At 33.5% G+C, this 5,783-nt stretch overlaps 1 protein-coding gene across 3 annotated transcripts in view; it reads right to left on the minus strand.

Moving 5' to 3' along the window:
* The window catches only part of HSD17B4 (hydroxysteroid 17-beta dehydrogenase 4), a 93,586-nt gene that overhangs the window by 62,033 nt on the left and 25,770 nt on the right, over positions 1-5,783 (minus strand). The window lies entirely within an intron of this gene.

A 5,783-nucleotide genomic window follows, 5' to 3' on the forward strand; every position in this document is an offset into this window, starting at 1 on the left:
AACTAGAAGCAGAAGCTCCTAGCTGGGCCACTCTAAATTCCTGACCCCAGAAACTGAGTGAGACAATAAATGTTGGCTGTTTTAATCCACTAAGTTTTAGAGTAGTTTACTACACAGCAATAAGTAACTACGACGGCTTGGAAAGTTAGTTCCCAGATACTCATTATAGGTTTATATTTTATTTCATGTAAGAAACATGTAAGTTATATATATTACTTTTCATGCATCAAGTATACTGCAAAGAGGAAATGAAATAGCAAAAATGTCTCCACACGTTACTCATAATATTTGGTTCTTTAACAAATAATTCCTTTAACTGCCCATAAGGAAATATTTTAGAGGAGGAGAAGAAAAAGTTCTGGTCAAAATAAATTTTCAGGTATTCTAAACTATAAAAGAGTTAAGAAAAAAAGCAGAATTAAAATAACAGAATTTTAGAACTAGAAATAATAGTCCTAAAATTAAGAGTAATTTAAAAATGATCTACAACTCTCCTACTTTATGGAAGAGAAAACAGATCCAGAAGGATTAAGTCATTTGTCTAAAGTAGTCTTTACTTTCCAAACTTCTTTTACTAGAGCATGGTTGGCATAACGGATTAAACATTTACCTAATGCCGTTAGTGGTCCAGAACTGTTCAAATAAATGGTAGCATACACCCAAAGGAAAACAAATTTAAAACCTAAAGTTTTAAATACGTTCTTGAAACTGTACTGCTTCCCAAAAAGTCTAGAACTCACAGCAAAAAGTGACTAAAGGCAGAAGTCTAACAAAGGGATGACAAACACGAATTCTACCTAGTGGTTTGTCTGTTGGTATGAAGCAGGGAGGTAGAAAGAGGTACAAAGTTAGATGCAAGTTACTGGCCATGTTCAAATTCTTGGGTTGAAAAGTGAGTTCAAGAAAATTCATTATATTTTTATACTTTATGTCTTATCTATAACCTATACTGTTTTGTGTCTATAGAGTATTATACTTAAAAGGAAACAAATAAATTGTATGTCTTTCACATAATATGATTCTTTAACAAGAATTCCTTTGACACGAATATAAGAACATAAAAAGCTTTTAAAGAATAAGGGACTTTAAAAATGGCTCTGCTATCAAAGAAACGGGAAAAAATTAGATCTCAGGTCCAAATAGGTATCCTACACTAAAGAAAATTGGTTAGACACAGCACTTAGCAAAGGCTGCAAAGTACTGCTATAGTATTACAAATCCCAAGTTCTAAAATGCATGTTAGTTCAAATGTGGAATATAAATGGTGCTGCAAGTATTTGTGTTCTATGGAGTATCTAATTTTAAAATAATTCCATCGATTATTTTGTACCATCATTTCACAGAGGCTGCTTTTCAAGTATTATGTAGATTTTCTTTTCAGAAATATATAAAAATCAGGAATACCAAAAACCACAGTTCTCCATAGTCAACTATTATATATATTATATAAGTAAATAAATAAAGGTAGGCTCTCAATTATCCATTTAAATTTTCAACTTTTATATTTTTAAAGAAAGTTGAAAGACACACACTATCTCATTCCAAGACTTAGTATAAAACTAGAGTAATCAAAACATCATGATATTGCTAAAAGAACAGGCACACAGATCAATGGACTAGTACAGAAAAATCCAGAAACAGGCCCAGGTGTAAGGGGTTGATTGATTTCCACAAAGGTGCAAAGGCAACCCAAATCAAGAATGTGGAACAGTCTATGGAACAAAGGAAATAGTTTCTTGAACAAACAGCTTTTTCTCTTTTTAAGACAGGGTCTCAGTCCATTACCAGGCTGGAGTACAGTGGTACAACCATAGCTCTGCACCCTCCAATTCCTGGGCTCAAGCAATCCTTTCACCTCAGCCTTCTAAGTAGTTGCAACCACAGGCACAAACCACCCTGTCCAGCTGGACTTTATTTAAAAAGGGAAGATGAACTATTATGTGTTAAAGGAAACTTAAGAGATATAAAAAATGCCTGTGGACCTTGTTTGGATCCTTAAACCAACTCTAAACATACCTCTTTCTAGACAACTAGAAAATTTTAATATGAATTTGGTGGTAGGTGATGTTAGCAAGTTACATTGGTTGTCATAATGGCATTGTGGTTATAATGTCCACATCTGTTAGAGATTCATTTCCAAGTGTTCATTAGGTGAAATATAATGTCTAGGATTTACCTCAAAATATTACGGAAGAAAAGGGAGAAGGTGACAAAAAAAAAAAAACAAAATTGGCTAAATGTTGACTCTTTGCTGCAGCTGAATGATGGGTACAAATAGCTCTTAACTTTCTTTACTCTTATGTATATTGGAAAGCCACACAAAAAAAGTCTTTTTTTTTTTACACAAAGAAACAAATGACCACATAAAGCATTTTATTTAACTAAATAAGGTAAAATGCAACCATTAAGAGATACCTTGCATTATTAAATGGGAAAATGTTCATGATACAGGAAATAAAAAAATAATAACTAGACTTCCAGTTTGCACTCCAACATAAAAAGAGCATGCAAGTTGTTACTTACATCCTCAAACCAAGACAAAAGCTTAACAAACTAAAAACCAACAACTCTGCTTATCGCCACCAGAGAATTCAGGTCACGGAGCAAACCACCACTGGGAAAACTGAAGACACAGGCAAATTCAGAAAACCCAGCTTACTGGGAACAGAAGCTTCCAGACCCCAAGCAGTTAGAACACTTCAAAGTAACTGACAAATTACCAGAGGCTGAGTATAGACTTGTTTCATCTTAGGAAGGCCCAATCTTAGGGGATACTCCAACACTTTTTTAAGTTTTACCTACAGAATTCCCCACGACCCAGTGAAGATCAGAGAAAAATCCCTTCATGCTTTGGACAAGAAAAGGGTTAAGAAACCATTCTGAAATATGCTCAGAGCATTCTGTTCTACTTAAGGCCTGCTCTCAAGAGAAACTACTTTGCCAGGGCATCCTCTGACCTAGGGGAAGAGTGATTAGACAATTGGAGCTTATCTAGCTTTCCCATCTCAAATAAGGAAAGGAAAAGAAAAAAAGGGGAAAAAAGGCTAAAAAACTCTTCTGAAGCTCCCAACCCAGGATTCTGACCCACTAAAAAAATGCGAGATCTAATATTAAGAGTACAGAATACAGAACACTTCCCCTCCCTAATGCCTTACCACTCCATCAACAGGGCTCCAGAATAATAACAATCACAAGTGAGAGAGCTCCAAGACACAAACTCTATTTAACAAACAGTTTCTAAGGAAAATCAAAGACAACAGAGTATTTAAAAAAAAAAAAAAAAAAAAAAAAAAAAAAAAAAACAAAAAAAAAAAAAAAAAAAAAAACAATAAAAAAAAAAAAAAAAAAAAAAAACCCGAGAGGAAACAGAAACGTCTGATACTCATAGCTATAGTAATAATAAACACAGCCTAACTCCTAACGAGGTAAACATAAAACTTCACACTAAAGGCCTATTAATCTCATTTGCTATTGCTCAACATATTATTTTTGACTTTCAACAAAAAATTGCAAGCCATGCTAAAAGGCAAGAAAAAGCCTATGATTTTAGAGACAAACATTAGAACCAGATTCATATCTGGAGATTATCTGATAAAAAAATTTAAAATAACTATGATTACTGTGCTTAGGGCTCTAATGGGAAAAGTGGGTAATACACAAGAACAAATGGTTATTGTAAGCATAGAGATAAAACTCTAAAAAAGAAAGCTAAAATAAAATGCTAAAAATCAAAACCATTGTAAAAAAAAAAATGAGGAATCAGAAAGAATCAGCTTGAAGACATGTCAATACAAACTTCCTGAACTGAAATGCAAAAAAAGAATGAGAAAAATGGAACAGAACATCTAAGAACTGTAGGACAATTACAAAAGATATAACATGCATACAATGAGAACCCTAGAAGAAGAAAAAGATAAATAAGCAGAAGATATATTTGAAGGAATGATGGCTGAGAATTTTCCAAATTAATAACAGACACCAAAACACAGAAATCTCAGAAGACACCAGGCAGCATAAATATCAAAAATCTCCACCTAAATACATCAAATGCAAACTGCAGAAAACCAAAGATAAGGAGAAAATCTTGGAAGAAGCCAGAGGGAAGAAAACACCTTACTTATAGAGGAACAAGGTTAAGAATTATGTCAGACTTCCTTTCTAAAACCATGTAGCCAAGAGGAAAGTGATGTGACATACAGGCAAACTTCATTTTATTATATTCCACTTTATTGTCCTTTGCAAATACTGTATTTTTCACAAATTGAAGATTTGTGGCAACTATGCATCAAGGAAATCTATCAGCGCCATTTTTCCAACAGCATGTCCTTACTTTATTTATCCACGCTGGCATTTTTTAACAATAAAATGTTTTTTAGTTAAGGCATATATATGGTTTAGATCTACACATAATGCTATTGCACATTTAATGAACTACAGTACAGTGTAAACGTACCTTTTATATGCACTGAGAAACCAAAAAATTTATGTGACTTGCTTTACTGTAATTTTAGCTTTACTGTGGTGATCTACAACCAAACCTGCAACATCTCCAAGATATGGCCATATATAAAGTGTTGAAAGAAAAAAGCCACCAACCTAGAATTCTGTATCCAATGAACTTATCCTTCAAAAATAAAGATTAAGAGAATAGAAAGACAAGCCACAGACTGAAAAAAAAATTTGTAAAACATACATCTGATAAAGGACTTGTTTCTAAAATATACAAACAACCCTTAAAATTCAAGATAACAAACAATCCAATTTTAAAATGAGTGAAAGATGTGAATAGACATCTCAACAAAAAAGACAAATAAATGGCAAATAAGCATAGGAAAAAATACTCAATACCATACATCACTACGTAATTGCAAATTAAAATAATAAGATATCACTACATATCTATTAGAAAATCTAAAATCCAAAATGCTGACAATAAAAAATGCCGTCAAGGATGTAGAGCAACAAGAAGGCTCATTAATTGCTGGTGGGAATGCAAAATGATAAAACCATTTTGGAAGCCGGTTTGGCAATTTCTTACAAAGCTAAACATAGTCTTATCATACCATCCAGCAATCACATTCCATGGTATTTACCCAAACAACTTAAAAGCTTACATCCACACAAGAACCTGCACATGAATGTTTATGGCAGCTTTATTAATAAATGCCAAAAAATGGAAGCAACTAAGATCTCCTTCAATAGGTGTATGAATAAACAAGCTGTAGTACAGTCATACCACGGAATACTACTGAACAATAAAAAGAAATGAGCTTCAATCCCTGAGAATTCAGGAAGAAAAAGGGAGAGACAAACAGGTGAAGCACAGCGGATTTTTAGGAGAGTAAAACTATTCCGCATGACACTGTAACAGTGGATACATAAGTTTACGCATTTGTGAAAACCCGTACAATTGTATAACACAAAGGATGAATCCCAGTGTAAACAATGAACTTTAGCTTATCATAATGGATCCATACTGGCTCATCAATTGTAATAAATATACCAGTCTGACCAAAGGTGTTAATAACATGGGAAACTATGGAAGGTAAAGTATATGGAGAATAAAATACCTAGAAATAGAAACACTTTTGCACTGTTGGTGGGAGTGTAAATTAGTTCAACCATTGTGGAAGACAGTGTGGCGATTCCTCAAGGACCTAGAAATGGAAATTCCATTTGACCCAGCAATCCCATTACTGGGTATATATCCAAAGGATTACAAATCGTTCTACTATAAGGACACATGCACACAAATGTTCATTGCAGCACTGTTTACAATAGCA

This window comes from Cebus imitator, unplaced genomic scaffold (assembly GCF_001604975.1).
Source record: "Cebus imitator isolate Cc_AM_T3 unplaced genomic scaffold, Cebus_imitator-1.0 Scaffold74, whole genome shotgun sequence".
NCBI lineage: Eukaryota > Metazoa > Chordata > Mammalia > Primates > Cebidae > Cebus > Cebus imitator.